The sequence below is a fragment of the Pteropus vampyrus genome, unplaced genomic scaffold (genome assembly GCF_000151845.1).
Source record: "Pteropus vampyrus isolate Shadow unplaced genomic scaffold, Pvam_2.0 Scaffold139, whole genome shotgun sequence".
NCBI lineage: Eukaryota > Metazoa > Chordata > Mammalia > Chiroptera > Pteropodidae > Pteropus > Pteropus vampyrus.
Genome location: NW_011888920.1, coordinates 3,926,917 through 3,950,533, shown reverse-complemented (window position 1 = coordinate 3,950,533; position 23,617 = coordinate 3,926,917). Strand labels below are relative to the sequence as shown.

Below are 23,617 nucleotides of genomic sequence, written 5' to 3'. Positions count from 1 at the left end.
AGTAATGATTTCTAAAGTACTCAGCATAGTGACTGGCCTGTAGTGCTCAATAAATGTTAGCCATGAATCCAGCTACATATTTCTGGATAAGATACCTATTTAACAGATTATCATGAGATCAAATGAGGGGGTAGTTAAGAAACTGAGATCATCTGATGTAGTATTTAGACATAATGAGTGGAGAATCCATGGAGGTGGAAGTTGTGCTTCTAATGCCTGCCCCAATTATAGCTGTGGAGCTGAGGAAGATGGGAAGACCTAGGAGATGGCTGAGCTCTGTCATCTACCTGGACTCCACATTGGCTCATTACAACTGACACAGTATTTGGGTATTTTCCAGACATGTGAGTATGCTGTTTTGCTTAGGAGATCCCTCACTGAACATCATCCTTAGGAATTTATTTGAATAAAAACTTCTCCACCCAGAAGTTTCTTTCTTTAGCAAGGTTAGATTGAGCAATGGGCAGGTAGGAATTTCCTGCCTGGATCATTTCGTGGGTGGGGTGGAAGTCATGGCCCATTTATTTATTTTTAATCTAGCTCTGGCCTTAGGGTTGTGACCTGAAAACTTGATAGTAGGAGATGTATTTTAAGTTTTGGCTTCATAATTAAACAGTAAGCCTCTGGGCTGGAAAGTATTAGGCCTTGCCTCATTTTGCTTAATTGTTGAATAAAGTTTGAAAATTAATATAAGGCCACTCTGTTTTCCAATAGAATGAATTTATAGGCCCATGGAGTTCTATGTGTACAAAACTAAAGTGATGGTCAGGTCCAATATGCCTATTAATATCTATATTGATAAAATTATGACTGGGGTTATGTGAAAATTTGATCATCATGCTAGAGAAGCAAACCAAACCAAATAATCTAAGACTCTCAGACATGCAGCTGTGTCAGTAGTTCTCAAAACAGGATTTAGAGAGAGTGACTTAAAGACTGGTCCAGAATGTAATTTCCAGTGACTTAAAGACTGGTCCAGAATGTAATTCATTTAATTAATAATCATTTACTGAGTACCTAGTATATATAATGCACTATGCTAGATACTGGGGACACAAAGATGGATAAAACACTGTCCATGATCTTGAGGAACTCATATCCAGATAGAGGTGCAAACATATACACACACACATGCACGCACACCACACACACAATGTGGGCTTCTTCTCCAGGTTTATATCCAATATAGAATTAAATTTGTACTGTCTCCTCCTCCCATCTCAATCACCCAGTCCGATTCCTCTGTGCCTGGTTTTTGTTTAAGATATCATTCCTCTGTGACAATGCAGGCCAAAATCATCTGTGAATGCTAATGCTTAGGACCACACTCCTAACAGCCACCTCCTACGGAGTTTAATTAATCTCCAAAAGATATTGGATCCCGCAGCAACCCAGGAGCAAGAACGTGATGTCAGACAACAAGGCAAAAGTTTGAATATTTTGTGACTGACACTGTGTATGATGCTCCTACTTGGGAATTTTAATGCTCTGATAACCTGAAGTGCCATTCCTAAACACCCCCATCATCAAACATATTTTATCTTTTAGAGTACAAGGTACTGTTTAAGGAAAACTACTCTGATATGCAGCTTTGTCACAGCCAAACGAATAAAGCAAATTTTGCATCATTTAATAAACACTGGAAAAATACAACCAATAGATACTCTAGTAGGACGATATACAGAGAGGTTTATAGAATTTCAGGTTGTTGGAGACTAGTGTATCTTTTAATTAACTTAGGAAGTCCTCATGGGCTTCCAAACTGGCAGGGATCTATGCCCAGGCAGTTTGGAAGCAATTAGTTATTTGAATGAAGGAAATAATGGGCCCATGCTGCAATGGCCTTTACTGATGGACAGATTTGAGGGTGGAGGGCATTGACATTTAAGGTGGCAGCTTGTACACCAGAATATATTTTTAAGGAAAAAATTTACATTTTTAAAGGCTGTTTGAAGAACTATGAAGTTTAGTGATGGGACAAAATTTAGGCTTTTATGGGTCTATAACAATCAGGCTGTGAATCAAATTAAGAAGTTATGTAATTTCTTCCTGGAAATTTGTGTTACTTAAGTTGAAGTGAAACCCTCTGGTGAAACTCTGGAAGGACAAGCTATCTGTTTTGATACCTAGATAAACATTAAAGACAATTTAAGATAGCTATAAAAAGACATATTTGCCATGAACAAAAAATTTAAAAATGCATCTATTGAAAATGCAGTCTCCAGATATGACCTCAAATACATAAAACTAAGTGGAAATACCACTTGCTTTGTGAATGGTGCTGGACTAGACATGGCTCCATAAGACATAAGTTCCCTTAATGGTCCAAACCCACCCAACTTTTTGGATCTCAGTAGTTGTATAAAGGAATATCAGGTGTATGAAATATTTAAATTGCTTGTGGCTGATCCTAAGGTTGAAACCATCCTCAGCATTGTTTTTGGTGGAAAAATGAAATATGCTGTTATTGCCTATGGCATCATCCAAGACTGCTGAGAACTAGAATTTGGGCTCTGGTGATCAAGGTTGAAGGAATTAATGTCCAGGAGTCTCAGAACATACTCAGTAATATTCAGCTCCCCGTCACTTCTGGCATTGACTTGGAGTATGCAGTCAAGAAGGCTGTGGCTGGCATGGCAAAGAAGTCATTCTTTTCTTTCTAATCCATTGGGGATAGAAGTCTCCATTCCTAGAAAAAGGGACAGTTCTCATCATTAGGAAGAAAATAGTTCATTTGAAAATTAAAAAGGCGAGGATCAGGAATCATTTCTAAAATCTTAAATCTGTAGTTTTTTTCAAGAATAGCTATTTTGGTGGCCAAAATAATTCTGATTTCACAAATAGTTTTCATTTAAAAAATGGCCTTTTTTTCTCATGCTATCTTCTTTATCATGGTAAAGCTACCAGTAGACAGCACTTTGCTGACTTTTGGGAGTAATCTGTATGGTCAGACAATGTGGATATAGTGAAAAATTTGAATCAGGACATAGGGTATTTAAAAGAATTCTGCTGCACAGTAGTCCAGAATTTAAAAAAATTAGAGGTAAAAAATATCAGGCAAAATTAGATTTAAGATGGATGGATGGTTTGGTTACACTAAACTATTGAAAGTATACAACTAACCACTGTAATAAATAGCTGTTACATAATATATCATTGTTACAAGTTTCTTATTCTAACACATGTTGTGAATTTATGGAGTTGTTTTATTCTAAAATATTTTTCAGGGAATAATCCACATCTATATCCCACATATGTATTATATCATTTGCCTTAATTTTAAATATACTGTTGACCACAAAATAAACACAAAACCTAAAGGCTTATTTGTATCTGTGGAGTAGAAATTTTCATGTTTATTTCAAAACTAAAAAACTCTGATTTTTCTGAAAATCTATGTAATTCATTCATTTTCAAGTGAGACAACATTGAAGATCAAGTTTTAGATGTTGGTTCCTTCAATTTATTATTTATTTAGTTAGTTAGTTTTCAGAATCTACCAGCTTGTGGTGGGAAGAGAAGGAAATGTAATAAAGTCTGGCTTTTTCCATCATAATTATCTATGTAGTGGAGAAGATTTTCATTTAGATTTTTAAATTTTGGTATAGATTTTTAGCTTTGTTCACTAATTTAAGTCCTCTATTATGTGATCTATTGGCAAAATGTTTTGTATTAATAAGCAAAAAAAGTAGTCTTTGTGACTATGCATTTATTTTAATAAGTCAAAAACAACACATTTCCCCCCTATTTTGGAAGTATGAGTTGGTAGTGTACTTTAAATAAATAAGCGATGGATTGATGAATGGATAGATAGGTGGATGGATGAGCGAATAGATGGAAAGAAGAATGACAAAAGAAAAACATGGATAAGGCATTCATCTGTCTAGAAATTTCTGAGACTATCCACATTTCAAATCTTTACTCTCATTGTCAAATTGTGTTTCAGATGATATGTCAATTTTTTTCCCAGAAAATGTTACCATATATGGAGACATTTCTCCTACTAATTTAATATGCAAAGTGAAAAAGATGAAGATTACTGTGACATCCTGTCTTCATTCAGCACTTATTGAAGGCTATGTGCGAGGTTCTGGTGGGCAATGGTGATTTGAAGATAAATAACGTGAAGCCTGCCTTCGAAAAGTTCACAGTCTAGTAGCAGAAAAGGTCATGGGAACAGATAAATTTAATGCATGAGAGTAAGCCGTGCATTAGAGATATGGAGGGAGTGTCTGTGATATACCCTTCTTTAGTATGTCTGGGACAATTTCCTACACATAATAAAAATATTCCATTGTAGAGCATCTCTCTTCTTAGTGTCATGTCACTGCAATGCCCTGTTATTTATGCAGTACAGGTATGCAGGTCATGTAAAAGTTTGTTGCTTTACATTTCATGGCATCATGTATTTATGTGTGTTATGTAGTCAATAATATAGAACAGCCTGGAGTGATGTGCCTTTAAAATTTGATTTTGCAGCTCTTCAAATTCCACATAACAGCTAGGTTTAGAGTACCTGTTCTTTCTTTCTTTATTGTAGAAAGGGCATTTCTTCTATGAAGCATCTTGGAAACTCAAAAACATTATTTATAAATTCACAGTCCATTAAACTTCCTTTACTTCAACAAGCATTTCTTGAGTGCCTACTATAGATCCGACACATTTCTAGAGGAGATTCCACATATTTAGGTCCTAAAAATTTAGTTGTAGCTCAAGGATAATAATAGCTGAAGATTAAAAAATGATAAAAATACTTCCATATTGCTCTCGCTCTGTACCAGGCACTATCATAAGCACTTTACATATTAACTAAAATGATATGGGAGCTCTCACCAGTCTCTGACTTAATTGATTTATTTGAACTTAGGAATAAAGGAGATAAGAAATTGTGTTTGAATATGCGAGGAAATTGTCCTTTTTTGAAATCCTTTTTATATTTGCTAAATGATTTCAGCCAGTGTTTCCTTAGGGCCAGTATCGAAGAATCTGCTACAGATGGCAGGATTATCAACAAATTTTAAAGGCAGAGAAGCAGCCAATGATAATTGGGAGAACTTTTGAAGCTTAGGAGCCACAAGAAGGTGAACCAATATGTATTTTTATTTATAACATCTATCCTTTTATGAAACTAAAAAGTATGCTTTAGTTAAATAGAATAGAATTCAATCATTTTTCCTATTCTATGTTTTGCTCTTGTCTCTAAATTAAAGTTCTGAGTGACTGGGGTGCCTCGAATATTAAAGTAGATAAGTATCCTAAATTAAGAAAGCAGGGGAGAAGCATCAAAGAGAAAAATAAAAATGGCAACAGTAAAGCCATCACACTTTAAACATCCCACTGTAGAATTAGCTTCAGATGAAGAAAGTGAGTTGTAAAGTTATCCACAGTCCTTGTGTTTTTGTTGTTCTCATTAAAATGGCAGAAAACCCCATCAGAAGAGTTGCTGGTAGCTGAATCCCAGTGGAATGTAATTTTTAAAAAAATTATTTATTTTATGGTGACATTGGTTAATGAAATCTGGTAAGGTTCAGCTGTACATTTTAACAGTAAGGCATATACATATTTACATTGTGTGTTCACCTCCCATAGTTAGATTTCTTTATGTCCAGTGGAATGTAAGTTATAATTTTGTAATTATAAAGACATTTTGTTCTGAGAGTGATGAATTTGCTAAGAAATGCCTAGTATGCCTAGTTCTGTGGAGAGCACCATCAAAATTGTGGATGGTCTTTACATTCTAGTTGAAACTGGTTTTCCTCAAATGGGAGGAATGGGGCCAGGAATACTTGGAAAAGTAGTTTTGCATCAGAATCACTTGGGTAACCGTTTTCCTAATAAACATGCTAGAACATCACCTAGGCCTAGTGAATCAGAATCCTTGGGGGAATGGGGCCCATGTAGACATGTTTTCTGAAAACTTTCCAAGGTGATTCTCATACACACAGTTGATTAAGAACCACACACTCAGGAGATAATCCAAGTTCTGTAAAAGCATCAACTGCAGCTCATTTGTTTCATATTTTATTCTCTCTTGCAATAAAATAACAACATTAGTATGATGCCTCAGGCTGAACCTTCTAAACAGGCCTATTGTGAACAGACTAAGATGTGATTCTTTCTTTTCTTTGTCTAACTGAAACTAATGCTTTACTAGTACAACAGCAAGAACATTTAATAGGCACTCCACAGAGAGAAGCAATGTTTGCCATTAACATTTACTAGGCTGTGGTAGGCATGGTAAGGCCACAAGAGACTGGGCCAATTCATTTACAAAGGAACATGATGTAGCAGATAGAGATGGGGGAAAAGCCTTAGAGCAAAACATTTTTTTTAAAAGAATAACAGCCAACATTTATAGAGCCTTACTTTGTGCCAGGTCTTATACTGAACATTTTACTTGTGTTATCTCATTTTATCCTCATAATCATAAAGGTGGGTTCTATTATTATTTCCACTTTAAAGATAAGAAACCTGAGGCATAGAGAGGTCAAGGTCACAAAGCTAGTAATGATGGTCACAAAGTCCTCAAGATTCAAGGCAGTCTGACTGCAGAGCCCACATCTGAACTACTATATGGTTTTGTCTCTCAAAGACATACTAATTGACTGCTATTTGATGAGAAGGAATAAAGAGTGCAAGTTTTATTTTATTATTTATTTTTATTTATTTTATTTTATTTATTATTTATTTTATTTTATTTATTATTTATTTTATTTTATTTTATTTATTTATTACTAGATTGTTAGCCAAAAGCAGTTCCACACATAGTGGCAATTTTGGATGTAATTTAGAGAGGGGGCAAGAGGGGTGGCTATCACCATGTGCCAAAAGACTGTACAAACCACCCTCCTCTTTCACTCCTCTTGCTCTTCTTCCATCCTCTTATTTTTTCTTTTCCCTTTCTCCATCTCCCATCACTTTTCCTTCTCTATTGCTTAGGTCATTGGTCTACAGACATCGACCACAGAAATTTCTTAGTGTTAAATAGGCAGAGGGAGAAAAAAGCCAAATATTATGCCAGGCAAAGGAAGAATAGAATGGGGGGAAAAGTGGAAAGAACCATAGATCTATTCAAACTGAGTGGAGGGAGGGGTGTTCCAGGTAGCTCTCCCAACAATTAGGACACAAATTAGGTTTATATGAAAATGGAGGGAAGGGAGGTGGCTACACGTTTGAAATGACTGAGCTGAGTAGTACGAAATAGGTATGCAGTTAAACACAAACAAGACAGCTGTCTTTATTTCGTCTCTGCCAAAGTAGGAGATGTCACCAGAGGCTGGCGAGGGTAAAGGGTCACACAGCTTTTAGACTGGGAGGGACCACTACCTAATTAGACACTTGTCCCACATAAATGTCACTGGAATTACAAAATCATATCATGTCAGAGTTAAAGGGACCTTTGAAATAATCGAGTCAGGTAAGTTTTAAAAATTTTACCCTTAAGAATGACCTTCCACAGTGAACCTCAAAATATAAAATCGACAAAAGCAGATCTGTTCTCAATATAGTGGGCCAGTGTTCCTCTCCTCTCCCCACTCCCACTGTGCATGGTGACTACCTGAGGCATCTCCGAGAAACCCTAAGGTTCAAAGGGAGACAATTTAAAAATCAACAGTTTGGCCTAACTGCCCCCTATTAGAGAAGCAATTGAGGTGCAGAAAGATGACAAGACTTGCTGAAATGAAATACTCACTTGTGCCCCCTGGCATACCACGCTGCCTTTAAACCAGAATAAATCAACAAATATATATATGTATTAGCACTATTTATGTGCAGTACTTGATCCTGGATGCTACAGTATAGGATACAAAAGTATAAGCTGTGGCCTTCAAAGAGTTTATAACTTAATTAGGGAAACATGAATTAACAATGTAAAACTTGAAGAGTTGGAACAGACTAGCAGGAGGGACCTACCTGACCACTGTAACAGTGGTATACATCAGACCCCACTGATCTCTGTTCCCTGAGGGTTTGGTTTCTTTGCAGGTAGGAGCCGTTTGAGCACACCTGGAGTCTCACCTGTAGTCTCAAACCTGCTCCAGCTGCTTCCGCCAGGAGGGATTTAAAGCCCCCATACGGTTCCTTCTCTGGTTTAGTCTGTGAGCTCTTCAGAAGTGCTTTCTGCCCTTTGCTTCTGATCCCAAGTCATGGGAGCTGACCTTCCCAGAGAAAGGAGACCCTGCTTTGCTTTTGGGAGTCCTTCACCTAAGAAGTAGACTTTGCCCTTAAACTCTGGTGACTGAGGCCTTTTACTTCCTGCTGGATTTCCCTAAAAGATGCCTGCTGGGAATTCCAAGAATTGCCTGCTGTTGGAATTTTTTTTTTTGTCACTGAGATTTGTCATGACTGTTACCTTATATTGCTTGCATGTTATGTTTAAGTCTGTTCTGCTCTCTGGGTATACTGTTTTCTGGTGACATTGGTGGATTGATGTCTAGTTCTATGTAGTTCTTCATCTTCCCTTTGGGTTTAAACAGAACTTGCCAACGGCGGCTAAAGCGACTCTTGGAGCTGGGGGCTTCTGGTCTCAGCTGCTATCAGACTAACTGAATGTGTTTCGTCCTTACCTGAGTGCATATGTACCTTTTAGGCCTCTATGTCCCTTAAGGAGTTGGAGAGTTGTTTTTGACAGCCTGACTTGCAAACAGGGACATGAGTGAACTAGCAGCCTCACCTGTGCCCTGACTTCACCTTGGCAACACTGTGGCCCTGGCATCTAGACCAAGAGTAACTGGAGGACAATACCGCTCTGAAGCCTTACATCTCCTTTTGCATTGAGAAGGACCAACTCTTAAAGACCTGGTACATGGGACACATAACCACAGTGTGGCCCACCTCTCTGATAGTTTGACATGTGTGGAAGAGCTTCAGATGTCTTGTCTAGCTATTTGGTGTGGACTTAGCTTTTTCTGGTTTTCTGGAGCCTAGAATCTAGTCATGGACTCCTCCACTGATTACATGAAAACCAGGCTGAAGATCATTTGCCTCATGGGGTAAGCAACCTGCTGTGTGAGTAACAGCCCCTATGACAGCATTTATGGACAAGCCTTGACAAATTTGCAGGGAGAGAAACAGTGAGGGTTTGAGAGAGAAGCAATAAACCAGCTTTTTAAATTCTAGGCTAGATGTCTTTCTCCAGTAGAACTGAAGTGCATCACAGCAGACAGGAGCTGAAGCCCCAGCTGTTTACAGCAGACCTATGTCTACTGTGTCAGACTTGGCTAAGTCTTCAGTGAAAGGATTATTGGCTAAAGCCTCAATCTCCAGTTCCATGTAGGACCTCACCTACAGCTACTTCCTTCTAGCACTTATGCCAGTACTTATTTGGCTTGGCACAGCCTGATGCCAACTTGATACACCTGAGTGTTGGGCTTTCCTTTGAATGCTGTCTCTTCCGTGGTTTAGGGCCATTTAGTGTGGAGATCAGCATTCCATAGCTAATGGACAGTGTTCCCTGCCGCCTCCTCAGTGTTTTGGGAGCAGGGAGTGTTCACACCATATTTTTTATGGCTCAAGGGCTTAGATCATGGTGATCGAAATCTGAAACCCAAATCCTTCAGAAATTTCTTTATATCAGTCTTCCCTCAGAGACTCTCTTGCCCTGTTTGTATAAGAAACAAACCTAGGGTACTCTGGCTGTGAGTACTCTGATTTTGCCTGCCTGCCATCTTTTACCGTAAGATAATCTTCGCCAAACACTTGTTCCAAACCTGACCTAACAAGAAGAGTATGAGCTTCCATCCTGATGTGAAAGAGGAGAGGTTCGAGAGGACTGTTTTGGAACTGGCAGGAGCTGTCCTGAGGCTGGGCTGTGCATCTGATGCTGAACACGGGTCCTATAACTTAAAAGAAGGATGGGTGACTGATTCTTGCTTAATATTATGCTCTGGACCAGACAGACAACCTAGTACAGGTGGACTTCACCCTGTTTTTACCGAAAAGTATGCCTAGGGGAAGTAGTATTCCTGAAGCATATTTTCCCTCAGGAAATGCAAATGATCACTCAAATCTAAGTGTTTTTGTTTAGAACACTGAACAAAGGTTCTCAGCTCTTCTTCAGTTAGTAATTTGATGCCATTTCTCCACTTTCAATGTCCTCAGGTACTTAACAGCTCCAAACACCATCTTTGCTGTACTATAGACTTGTCTAGAAGAACTAAAGATAGTTCTAGATCATCTTGAGACTAAGCCATGCTTTATAAAAATGAATGCTTTATAAAATGCATAAGCAAGAATGCAAGGCATTGTACTAGAAGCGAAGTGCTTACTGTAATATCTCTCCTTGTAGTGATTAGGTCTAACCCCACCCTCCCCCAACCATCTCTTAAAGATACTGGAAAAATCATTCACTGGCCTTCTTTTATCCCTAGTTGACACTCTGGTTTCATTCCTAATCACTATATTCACTTTAACAGCTAATGAAAAAGAAGGGGGCATTTCTGACCTACAGCATTCCATTTTAGCTGCTCTCATAGACACTTTTAGTATGGCCCAAGAAACTGAACTACCTCCTAGTTCACGATGGCTCTCCGGTGCCAAACTACCTCCTAGGCCAGACTCCAGGCTGCCTACAGAGGCCTGCTAATATGCTCCCCACCACTACTTTATTAATTGGCAGAACCAGGGGCCCAGCTTAGATCTTTGGCGTTAGCCAGCCACTGTGTCAACATTTTTGGTTCCCAGTTAATTTCTCTTTGCTCTGTTCTGTGACTTTGGCTCTTTAAAAGCTTTGTCCAACTTTCTGCTTCGTATTGCAGTGCTTTGGTGTCTGTTACTTCTGAGTGACCCTTTGTTACCAAGGCTTGGTAACATCTGCTCATACTCCTAGCCCTTGATTTTAGTTTTTAGACTCCTATTTGGACACTAAACAGGAGAAGCCTGGGACCACTTCACTGATATGGTACCTCTTGAAGGCCCCTGTATCAGTCAGATGCCTCTGGTGATTCCGGATCCGAGGCAGTATCCTGATTTCCAAGTACTGACTGATATTTGCCCAAGATGCCTTCTTCTAGAAGTTCCTGCTTCCACTACTGCCATCTCCTGGTCAAAGGTGCTTGCTACCTAGAACGAAATATGGCCATGAGCTTACTGTATTTCTTTAGGTCCTAGACCCCCACTTCTTTAACAATTTGTCCCTAACTTCTTTTGTTTCCTGAATTCTCAGGCAAGGCTTGTCTAACCACCTTACCTTATCCCAGTTTCCTCAGGTTAGATTAGAACCAATGAACAGGAAGCCACTGTCACAATAACATTTATATTGATTGGACTGAAAGAGCATTTAAATCCATTAGAGGAATTTGTAATAAAGGGATGACATAAGAAATCTGTCAGAGACTTATAAACCCCAAACAATTATTTTGACAGACATAGAAAACATTTTAAACTTGAGATCATGGTCTACCTGTATCACTACCTCAATAATTCAACTTCACTAAGTTTCTTGTTTCAAATGATTTTCAAAGCTATCTATTTCCATTATGGTGTGTTAAATTTCATGAAGAGTTTTACAATCAATGCTAATTAATTATTAATGCCTCATCCTCAGAATGTCAACAGGCTTTCTAGAGATGTTGAAAAGTAAATTCTAGGTCTAGTTAACTTCCTATTAACCACATGGTCCCTTAGGCCATGATTTCAAATAGTTGAGAAAATGATGCTAGGCAATCTTATTTCTGACACTGAAAGCTGGAAAAACAGAAGAAAACAAGACTATTAATGCTGCTTGTCTTTTAAAAATGAATAATATAGCACTTACACTTTCAATTAAAATTCCGAACACACTATTTTATTGAAGGTTTAAGAGTTATACTGTGTAAATTATTCTTGCATGTGCTAGCTTAAAGGATGCAACCTTTTAAACAAAACATTTTCATGTCTGTATTTCTCTTACAACACTTTGATAGACTTCAAAAAAAAAAAAAAAAAAAAAAAAAAAAAAAGGATTTTCTCTGCAATGGTGTCCCTCAGCATAATGAATACAATTGGAAAAGAGGAGAGACTTTGAGTTGGACTCCTGCCTCTGTCACTAACTGTGTGATCTTAGAAAAGTTGCTTAACCTCTCTGAGCCTCAGATTCCACATTTGTAAAATTGAGAGCATAAAACTTACTCCTAGGTTGTTTTTGTTGTTGTTAGGATTAAATGATGTATGTTAAGTGTTTAGTACTTTAATACCTTACTAAAACATAGTTGTAGATATATATGTTTTAACTTACAAAATTTAACTTACAAAATTCCATGTTCATGTGAGAACATGGAAACGAATGTAAATCATTCTCAAAAATATCTCCTACTTAAACAGCTTATATACTTTGTCTTTAAGTCTCAGTGTTACATCTATAAAATGGGATATGGACATGCCAATAATTAGAATTATTTCGAGACAATTTTACGGGTTCCCTAGTGATTTGTTAGTCTGAGTACTGTATTAACTGGCTTCTTGGTCCCTTGCAACTAAAATACAAATCTCCAGTATATTAGAAACTTGGCAGTTTGTTACTCTGCGGCACATTTTTAAAGAGCTCGATGTTGAGAATAATATAAAATATTTTTCTTTGATGGTTGAACACTCGCAAAATCAGCAGGATTGCTTGTTAAGCATACTGATTGCTGGGCCTTGGCCCCAGAGATTTAAAAATGGGGTTCAGAGAAACTATTAAAACTTATAATTGTTTTTAGTTGACTCATTATGTCGTGGGGTGTTGAACTTTGCATTTTTAACAAGTTCTCCAGTGATTCTGATGCAGCGTGTCTCAGGACCATCCTCTGAGAAACATGCCTTCGTGTATTGGCCTCTAACCTGCAGTATGCACCACTTGGGTATCTGGAGGAATATGTTGTGAGTTCTAGTTATAGTTTTATCTAAAGCAAATTACTCTCCACTCATATTTAGTATACTGGAAACTTCATTAAGTCTGCATGTCTGATCGTCACATGTCACAGACTTTAAGAGCTCTAAAAGAAGTAGAGTGGGAGTGTGCAGGCAGGGGTACTGACTCTGGCACCCTCCGTCCTTTGCTTTAAGAAAGCCATAGTTTTTGTGTCTGGTAAATGCTTATATAATCCAAAAAGTATTTTTGCAAAATGGATGAGTTAGAAAATCCTAAATTCCCTACAATAAAGATTAATAAAGATAATTCAAGCACAAATAATCAACAGAAAATGGCAAAATTGGTGCTTTAATATGAGGTCTTAGTTAGCCATAATGAAGGTAAAAGCTAAGACCATCTAATCAGATCTAACAGGACATCTCCTCAAGTTAGAAAAAATCATGAAGATTATATGAAATATAGATTTATATCCAGTATAGTGATGAAGCTTTCCCTCTTTGGGTAAGTATCTTTGTATTTTGGGGTCTTTGAGAGATTAATGATAATATGAAGCTACCAAACTTGTTAGATTTTTAAATGAATTGTTTATAAATTTTAAATACTTTTTTTCTTATAGAGTTAAGGGAAACAGTTTTTTAATTGTTTCATTTAAGGGGAGAGCTGCTGGATTCCCAGGAAATCCTTGCACCTCCTCCCGTGACACTGCGACTGGTCAAAACTCAGTCACAAGTCAGGGATTCTTGATAAGTGCTCTCACTTGAAACATACACTCTTTCTCACACACACACACACAATACAAAAACTTTTATTGTGAAACATCATACATACAGAGAAAAGAGCTTTTCTCCAAAATGTATAGCTCACACTCGTTTACCACACAGGATACACATATTTAACTGTCACACAAGCCGAGAAATAGAACACTGGCCACACTCCAGAAGACCCCTCCTGCCCCTCTCCAAACACTGCCTTCTCCTTTCTCCTCAAAGGTACTCACTGTCCTGACTTCCAACACCATATACTTTAACTGTTTTTTTCACTTTCTATAGAGTCAACAGTATGCCTGCTTTTGTGTTTGTCTTTCTTTCCTCAACATTACGTTTGTGAAATTCAACTGTGTTGTTTCACAGAGCTGTGGTTTTAATACTTTCATTAGTGTGTAGTGTTCCCTTTTCTGACTACACTACAATTGATACATGTAGTCTATAATTGATGGACAGTGGGTTGTTTCAGTAAGGACTATTACATATAATGCTGCATGAACATTTTTGTAGATGTCTCAGGGTGCATATATGCAAACATTTTGGCTATATACTTAGGAGTGGAATTGCCTGTGGTTCACTTTTAGTAGGTGATACCAAGTGGCTTTCCAAAGATGGACTCCTCCACTAGGGTTATTGTTGGTTCACATTTTAGCCGATGCTGGGCGTTGTCAGTCTTTTTGATTATAGCCATCTTGTGGGTATGTAGTGATGTCTTATTATGGTTTTAATATGCATTTTCCTATTGACTAGTGTAGTTGACCAACTTTTTGCATGTATTATTGATCATTTGGATAGTCTCTTTAGTGAAGTGTCTGCTCTGAATCTTTTACTAATTTTGGATTGTTTGTGTTTTCTTTGTCAGTTTGTTGGAGTTCTTTATTATTAGTGTAGGCCATTTCGGAGTTGTATGTGCTGCAAATTTATATTCTTGCTACGGCTTGCCGTTTTAGTTTCTTAATGTTGTCTTTTTGATAATTTAATGTGGACAAATGTATCAGCTTTTCCCTTAATAGTATTTTTTAAATGCCACTTATGACTTTTTCCTAATTTGATGTTGTGAAGATATTTTATTACCCCCTAGAACAGTACTGTTTAATAAAAAATATGAAGCAAGCCACACATATAATTTAAAATTTTCTAGTAACTAATTAGAACAAAAAGGAACAGATAAAAATTAATATTTAAAGTTTTATTTAACCTAATATATCTAAATTGTTATCATTTCAGCATTTCATTATAAAAATTATTGAGATATTTTGTTTTTTTTTATACTATGTTTAAAATCCAGTGCGAATTTTAATCTTAATAGCACATTTCAAATACTCAATGGCCACTCATGACCAGAACAATTTTAGAAGATTTATTGTTTTTAATCTTTCACATTAGATCTCTGTTTTACCTGAAATCGATTTTTGAGTGTAGTGTAAGGTAGGTGTCCAGCTGAAGTTTTGTTCACATGAATATCCCTTTGACCCAGAACCAATGTGCTGAAAAGATTGTCCTATCCCCACTGTCTTACTATGCTATTCTTGTCTTAAGGTAAGTGTCCACTCGTGTGAGTCTGTTTCTGGGCTCTTTTCCATACCAGTTGTCTATTTGTCTACATTTGCACCAGTACTACGCTATCTTAATTACTATAATCTTTGTAATAAGTTCTGATATTTAACAGGGAAATTGTTCCTACAAGTTCTTAAGAGAGTCTTGGCTTTTCTAGGCTCTTTCTCTTTCTTTATATATTATAATCAGCTTGTCCAGATCCCTAAAAATATATGTTAGAATTGTTATTTGGATTGCACTGAATCTACATATCATTTTGAGGAGAGCACTTTAATATGTCTTCTGTTCTTCTGATGGTCTTCTATCATCCGAGTTGGATCTAGACATGTCCTTGCCTTCTAAACTCTGCTACCAGCCACATTCTGAGAGAGAGAAGCTCAACCTTCAGAGCTTGGATGAGAACACAATAGAGGGCCCCTCTCTTTCTATGGGAGGCATTTCTCAAGGGCTTAAAGGCCCCGGAAAGGTTCTAGAATCCTGGGATGTAGAAAAATGGAGTCTTGGAGGAACCAGACCAAAAAACCTGTGAGTCTCCATCTATTTATAGTAGGGGCTTTCTTGCACACACTTTAACCCTGGGTAGGTCAATTGGACTTACCCTCCTAGAGATCAGATTAAATGCTTTCCACTCTTCACTCTTCTCTATCTTCTCTGTGACCGGTCTTGCCATTTGCTCTGTGGTCACAGGCCAGGTTCCATGGAGAAGCCAATTGCAAAGGGAGAAGCCTCTGCAGGCTGGCTGATCAGGCAGGAGAGGAAGGATCAAACTCTCTAGAAAAGGAAATTGCTAAAGAAGCCTCTGGAACCTGAGGAGGATTGATAAGATGAGGATGAAGGCAAAATGCAGATAGTATAAGATAACCAGAATCTGGTCATGGCTGAAAACACCTTCATGGAAAAGGGAGTCCTGTAATTAATAGAGCTTACCCTCCAAGCTGAATGAATGTTGGTTGTTCCATTATCATTGATTTCCTCTGTTTACCAGGTCAGGCTACTGGCAATCCACAGTCCTGGAAATTCTGAACTGCACCGGACTGTCCCACTAGTAGAAAAACCATCTCTCCAGGATGATATTTGTGAATCATCAGGTCTGGTTGGGATGGTTGGAGTGTTGGCAAGGACCAGGGTCCAAAGGACTAGAAAGGGGGCCTAGGAGGAGGTTTAGGGACGTAGATAGAGGGGTAACAGAAAGGGGAACCACGATGAATAGGGCGACTAGTGGATGGTCTAGGAGGAATAGAGGAAGAGCTGGTCAGGGAAACCTTTAAGGTAGGGCAGTGGGAATGGTTGGTACTAGTCAAAGAAGGGAAACTGGTAGGGCAGAAAGCTGAAAGAGGTGAGTGGCGCTGAGGAGTAAGCTGAGGGACACAAGGGTGAAGAGACAGGGAAGGAAGGTGGGTTGAATAACGAGAATGTAAAGGAAGAGGAGGTGAAGGCTGGGGTTGAGGTGAGGAAATTTGAGGTAGCTTTCTTTTCATTTTTCCAAATGGCATATGATTAGTTACTCATCTTGTTAAAATGAGTAATTGGACATAAGTTCTGATGTATCTGCAGTTATCTCATACACTGCCCCTTGCATCATCCCATGACATAATGCCCATTATGAAACGTACATATCCCTCCCTTTGGAGCAAGTCAGTAGGCCCCGCCAACCAGGGCAATGGTCCCAGTTTCTAAGTTGAAGAGTGATCATGGGAAATAATAAAGAGCAGAAGTGGGGCTGTAATATCAGTCTCTATTCCCTTTTGATAACATGTAGTTATGCCCCTTAGTTGACAAAGATTGATAAAGGACTAGGATAGAGTTATGGGGTTGGAACCTAAGAGAACAGATCTGAGGCAGGAATAGGCAAAATTTTCAAAGGACTTTCACATCATTTATATCACTCCATGAATACAGGGCAATCAGAGAGGAGATATTATGTCCATTTTACCGATGATACTGGAATCAGAGAGGAAGTATGTAGGAAGTCAGTAGGTGACACGAAATAAGTGTGACTAGGACATGAGCCCAAAATCAGAGAGTAGGGGGGTACATAAAGTGGCACAGAGGACTGACAGTCAGCATGACCCTTCCCAAGTTTCTGGACAGGATCCCATAGGGGTGCTTCATCTTTGTTGTTGTTATCACTTTGCCTCTAATTACTGCATGGAATATTTTTACCGTGCAACTTGTAAAACTGCAAACTTTTCATTGAATTTTTATCATAGCATGAATAATGCATTAAGTCCTGAAATGTCACAGTTGTACATCAAATGGTTTTACATAATGCATTCTTGCTGGAGTTTCAAGAAGCCAGCAATCCAGGGAAGCAGCAGAAAAGACAAAAGTGTGAAAGAAATTTCATACAAATTTGTTGTTACCCAGGAGAGATCAAATAAGTAGCAAAAGAATAAGTGGAAAGGAAAGATTGAGAAATGAAAGTGTTTTATCCATAAATAGGGAAAAAAGCAAAACTAGTACACTTGCCACTGTGGACAAGTGGGGAAAAAAACATAAGGTAGCCCAAACCAAATGTGATCTGATTCAGAGAAAATGGAGAGGGAAATTAGAGACCTCATGAGAACAGGAACTGAATTTGAAACTGCAGTGAAATGGTTTACCGTTTGGAACTATACTAAAAATATAACAATTTCAAGGACTATTGAGAACATTTTCAATCTTTTCTGATTGAACAATCTTGAAGTAGAAATATAACAACTATTAGAATTCTACCTTTGAAAGGTTTGTTTGTTGATGAGAGTGCTCATCCTTCTAGCATCCCTTTCTCTTAAATTTCGAGATTAGACCATGTTATGATAATCCAGCCAGATAGTGCTCAACCCCCTTATGGAACATCCTGTTAATTGTCTATCCAACAACTATTCTCCTGTTTTTCTTGCTAATAGAACCCTAATTTTATTTCCCTCAGATATTGTAGTTTATCAAGGTCTCTCAGTCTCAAGGAGGATGAGCCTCATCCCATCTCCATGGAATTAATCATGATTGGCCTAAAGCATTCACGGCAATCCTACTCCCTTTAGCCAGGGCTTGATCTGGGGTTAAGCATATAATAATAGTTCCCCACTGCTGCTCTAACAAATGAGCACAAATTTCTTATTTCACAGTTCTGTAGGTCATTAGTTTGGGTTGGCTCACTTGGTTTCTCTCCCTGAGTTTTGTAAGGACAGAATCAAGGTGTCAGCTGGCTGGGCTCTTATCAAGATGCTCTGGGAAGGACCTGCTTCCAAGCTTATTCAGGTTGTTGGCAGAATCCAGTTCCTTGTGGTTGTAGGACTGAGCTCCCCATTTCCTAGCTAGCCATCAGCTAGGGGCTGCTCCTAGCTCATAGAAGCCTCTCTCTGGTCCTTGCGCATGGACTCTGAGTAATGGTGTGTTAAATCCTTCACATTTGGAATCTTTTTGACTTCTGCTTGATCTTTCTTGCTCCAGCCAGAGTGAATGTTCTGCTTTTAAGAATCTATGTGATTATTTGCGATCCTGGATAATTTTTTTTTAAGGTCTGCAAACTTAATTATGTCTGCATATTTACAGGTTCCAAAGATTAGAGTGTGAATACTTTGGGGGGGGGTCCATTATTCTACCTACAATAATATGCAACCAATGTGTGACCCAATTAACAAGGAGGAGTCCACTGGGAACTTCATTTCCTGGTTAAAAAGGTGGAGACTCTGCTCTTTTTTTTTCCAGCTAGACTCTAGAACAAAATGTCTGGAGCAGAAGTCACCTTGTAAACAGGAGACATCAAGAGTGAGGATAAAAAGTTAACATACCAAAGATGGTGGAGCAGAAGAATAAAAAGTACCTGGATTCTTGATGACATTTTTGAACAGCAGAACCAATGCCAGTGATTGCTTTAGCCTGATAGCTTGTCAGTTAAGGAAAATTAACTTTAAGCGATCAGAGCAGTTTTCTGTCACTGGCAACTAAAAGTGATTCCAAGTGATACGTTGCTTCTAGCTTTAATTTCTGGAACTCTACTGTGGGACAAACCTCAAATTTTCTATGCTGTAAAATATAGTGTTGGCTAATCTGATTAAATTAATTTATATTGTAATTCATTATAAATGTCTTAAGAGGTGGTGCCAATCTTAGCTTAACCTTGAGACTGTGCTCACGATTACAGAGTCTGGAAAGACAGTCCCAGGGTCAGCAAACTACAGCCCATAAGCCAGATTCTGCTGGCATAAGCCAAGAAAGCCAAGGAAAGTTTTTACATTTTTAAAGAGTTGTTAAAAAAAGAAAACCAAAAAAAGAATATGTGACCAGAGACCATATGTGGCTACAAAGCTGAAAATATTATCTGGTCCTTTACAGACAAATCTTGCCAATCTCTGCCTCATCACACAGAGGACTCACTTATGAAGCTAAGACTAGGGTGTCACTAAGGAAAGAGTCATTAGGTCAGCGCCTAATACCTTTGAAAAATTATTATAGGTCACCATGTAAAGCTTTTGGCATAGATGAAGATGAATTCTGTCTTCAAATTAAGTTTCTTTTCAGTTCAACATTTATTAAATTTCTATTATTACAAGACTATGGAAGACACTGGAGTTATGTAATGAATAAAGTAAGGTCTTAATGAAGCTGAAAATCACTTCAAGGAGTCATCTTCTCTGAGAGAAAAGATAAAGGTTTGTATAAAAGGGACTGAATGCAAAATTTTAAATGTATCCACCTTTTTCTAAGACTGTGGAAGCAAGGATGGACAGTAGGTTGTTGGAAATTTGGGCTGCTGTAACTCAGGAGCAGGAGTAGAAAAGGCTACTTTATGTATGGTTGTTAATTATTACATCAATTCCAAAAAGTAAATGCTGTTTTGCAGTTTCTACTTCAGTTCATATTCTAATGACCATATTGTTTTCACGAAACCAAACTGCCCTCTAAACATGGAAGCCAGAGCTGAAGAAAGGGAAGTCAGGCCTGAAAATAAAGATTAGGGAAGATTCATAAATCTCTTTAAAACTCTGAGAAGCAGACAGGGAGACTATAGAATAAGGGACAAGACAGAAAATCTGAAGGATTACCTGCATTTAATTGTGGAAAGGAGGGAAGCTAGTGAAAAACTGAAAACAAGTGATCAGAATGTGTGAAGAGTTGTAGGAAAGAGGAGTTTCACCAAGGCTAAAAAAATTTGTATATATAAATTTATACACATACATATATATGTGTATATATATGTGTATACACACACACACACACACACACATTTTAACTCCTACAGCACCTGGTATTCCTAGGTAGTCTCCCATCCAAGTACTAACCAGGTCCCACCCTGCTTAGCTTCCGAAATCAGATGAGATCTGGCACGTTCAGGGTGGCATGGCCGTAGGAGGCTAAGAAATTTAAGTGTTTTAAAAGCTTCAGTACCTTCAGGTAAGGTGGAGAGAGATGAAATAATTGAATTTGGCCAACAGGAGATTAAAGAGTTTACATTATTGTCCAATTTGGTAGCCACTAACCACATGCAGTTATTTAAATCCAAATTAATTAAAACTAAATAAAATTTAAAAAATTCAAAATTCAGTTCCTTAGTTATACTAACCATACTCGAAATGCTCAAAAGCGACATGCGCCTAGTGGCTAGGGTTTACTGGCCAAGACTCTTGGCGGAGAAAGAGTTAATATGGAGCTCTGGGAGGCGAAGGGGATTGTGGGAGTGCCATTTGTCGCCCGGTAGACTCATGGGAAATGTAGTGCAATTTTTCTCCAACATGGCTGCGCCCAGGTGAGGGGATGTACGAGTAACCGCTGCAGCTCTCCGGGATAGATTGGAGAGGCTGGTGAAGGAGAAAGCACCCACGTGGCGAGAACCCAGCCTGAGTCTAGGCGGAGGTTTGTGGCACTTCTTACTGGCAGGCATGTTGACCGCAAATGTTGCTCTCTCTTGTTGGCCTGTTCCGGTCTCTATTGGTTTCACCCGCATGAGGCTGAGAACCTAGAGAGAGGAGGGATGTCCCCAGCGGTGCTCTGGTGCGATCGTTGGGCAGTAGGGTGTTTATGCGTTGGTTGGTCCTGTCAGTGTTTGAGGTGCATGTGTTTGTGTTCGGCACGGAAGCCCTGTGTCAGTCTTCTGTTTCCTTTGCAGACTGGCGGTTGGAACCTGAGAAGTGTTAGTCTGGCGCTTCTTGGGCTTTTCTGACCTGTGCCAATCCAGTGAAGAAAGAGCATTGCTAGTGGTCTGGTAGCTCACACAGCTGAATCTTCCTGTGCTCTAATTTGAGTAATCTCAGAGACCCATGGGCCAGTGTGAGCCTCTGGTTTTGATTTTGGTTAACGAATATTTACTGAGTAACCGCTGTATGCCAGGCACTAAAGTCTATGCCCTCAAGTAGATGACAGCCTTCTGAATGAACCCCACACACAAACAGGGAATTATACCACAATGTGAAAACTGCAGAGACAGACATAATGCACCAGGTATTAATGAAAATATTGAAGAGGGCCACCAAACGCAGAATTCTGAAGAAGAGGTTTAGGAGGTAAGATGACAGGGTAAGTTAATAAATTTAAGCTCACTCAGTAAACGTTTATTGAGTGGCTACTAGGTGCTAGATCCTGTTCTAGGTGCTGAGTGCTACAGGGTGAACAACACAGACAAATCTCTACTTTCATTTAGCTTACTTTCTAGTAAATCAGAGGAGGAAGATGGGGAATAAACAAATTAACGAGGGCATAAAAATATAGAATAGGTGTTCAAAGAATTAAGACAGGGTGATACGATAAGTGATGGGGTCAATTTTTTTCTAATTTCAACTTTTTTCTTTTTAAATAGGTAATGCAATTTGAATAGCTACTAAAATAAAAAGTTACAAAAGAGGAACACTCCCTTCATTCCCTTACCAGTCTATCCATTTCCCCTTCCTGGAGGCAATCCATATCCCTAATTTCTTGTATGTCCTAGAGACTTATATGTATACCCTGTATTCCTGTGATGTACTTTATCATCAGGCCTCATTTGATAAGAATTTAAGTTCTTTCTGATTTTTGCTATAATTTAAGTATAATTTACATATAAACATAAGAACATTTGTCCATACTGCTTGTTGTTCAAGGAGGGTATGGACACACATACCCCTATTACCCCTTAGGGTAATATCCAGTTGGATATATTGGAGTTAAACTTATTAGCAGAGCATGTGTGATCTCTAAACTATTATTTTAAAGCTTGCCTAGGTTGGATGTGATTAGACTTGACTCAGCATGGCTAGTATTCTAGTAAATAGTGACCTCACTCCTGTAACATCCCATAACACTCCCATAACATGGCAAGGAGCATCCAAGCCTTTGTGCAACAGTAGGAATTCCTTGGCCAGGGAAGTGGCCTTGTTAAAGAAGGAGCACCTCCAGACCTCAGCAGCTGGTATCTGCTTTGTAGAGGTGAATCAGACCTGCTGGGCCAGTTCATTGCCAAGTCACTGGAATGGAGAACAAATGAGCCTCCAGAGCTATGTGGATTTGTGTTTCTTCATGTTTTTTCACATGATATTGCATGATTGAGGGGAGGAGAAAGGAAAGGGAATGTGACTCCCTTAGAAATGTGATTATGAAGCTCCATCTGCTGGTGCTGGACTATTAGTGTCAGAAAACACTTTCAAAAAGATGTATTCAACATCTTTCTCCTTCCACTTTGTAGTCTTTGCTCATGTGACATATTAAGAAAAAATTCTTAGCTCATTCATCCTTTGTTCTCTATTGCATACTGCAAAGTTGCCATTCCAAATATAATGACCTTGGAATGGAATGGCAATAACATAGTTTCTTCATGGTCCCTCAGCTTTTCTTTATCTTCCTGAACCATTCTGAACTGGTTTTTCTGGAAATTAACAGTAATAGTTAATACTAAATTTAGTAGTGGATATATTTAATCCTTTTAACAAAACTTTGAGGTGTGTCAAAGATTAACACATCTGGAAATTAGTTAAAGTAGTGAAAATAGATTTTATTTAGTAACTACTGATAGTAGGGGAAATGGGAAAGTACAAATCCATTTTGATTTGCGCAGAAGTGTTTTGGGGAAGCAACCGAAGTGTCCTACAATAGATGATTGGATAAAGAAGCTGTGGTACATATATACAATGGAATGTTACTCAGCCATAAGAGAAGAAATACTGCCATTTGCAACAACATGGATAGACCTCGAGATAATCATGCTAAGCGAAATAAGCCAGATAGAAAAAGTTGAAAATCACATGATATCACTTATATGTGGGATATAAACCTCAAAGCAACAAATGAACAGGATAAACAGAGACTAATGGACATGGCCAATAGACTAGTGGTTACCAGAGAGTAGGAGGGAGGCGGGAGGTCGAGGGGTAAAGGGGGTCAAATATGTGGTTATAGAAGGAAATCTAACTATGAGAGGCGAACACACAGTGTAAATATATATATGCTTTGCTGTTAAAGTGTTAAAGTGTACAGCTGAAACTTAATGGAGTTTATTAACCAATGTCACCATAATAAA

At 38.4% G+C, this 23,617-nt stretch overlaps 1 protein-coding gene and 2 pseudogenes across 2 annotated transcripts in view; 2 read left to right on the top strand and 1 right to left on the bottom strand.

Annotated features, from left to right (window-relative positions):
* Positions 1–23,617, top strand: part of ALKBH8 (alkB homolog 8, tRNA methyltransferase) — a 77,811-nt gene that overhangs the window by 2,757 nt on the left and 51,437 nt on the right. Inside the window, exon 1 of one of the 2 annotated variants that reach the window (XM_011368135.2) lies at positions 20,853–20,985. The exons of the other annotated variant lie outside the window; for it this stretch is intronic. The gene's annotated coding sequence lies outside the window, so the exon portion shown is untranslated. Of the gene's footprint in view, positions 1–20,852; positions 20,986–23,617 lie in introns of those variants that run through there. 2 annotated transcript variants of the gene reach the window in all.
* Positions 1,409–2,663, top strand: LOC111744690 (annotated as a pseudogene).
* Positions 20,366–20,484, bottom strand: LOC111744717 (annotated as a pseudogene).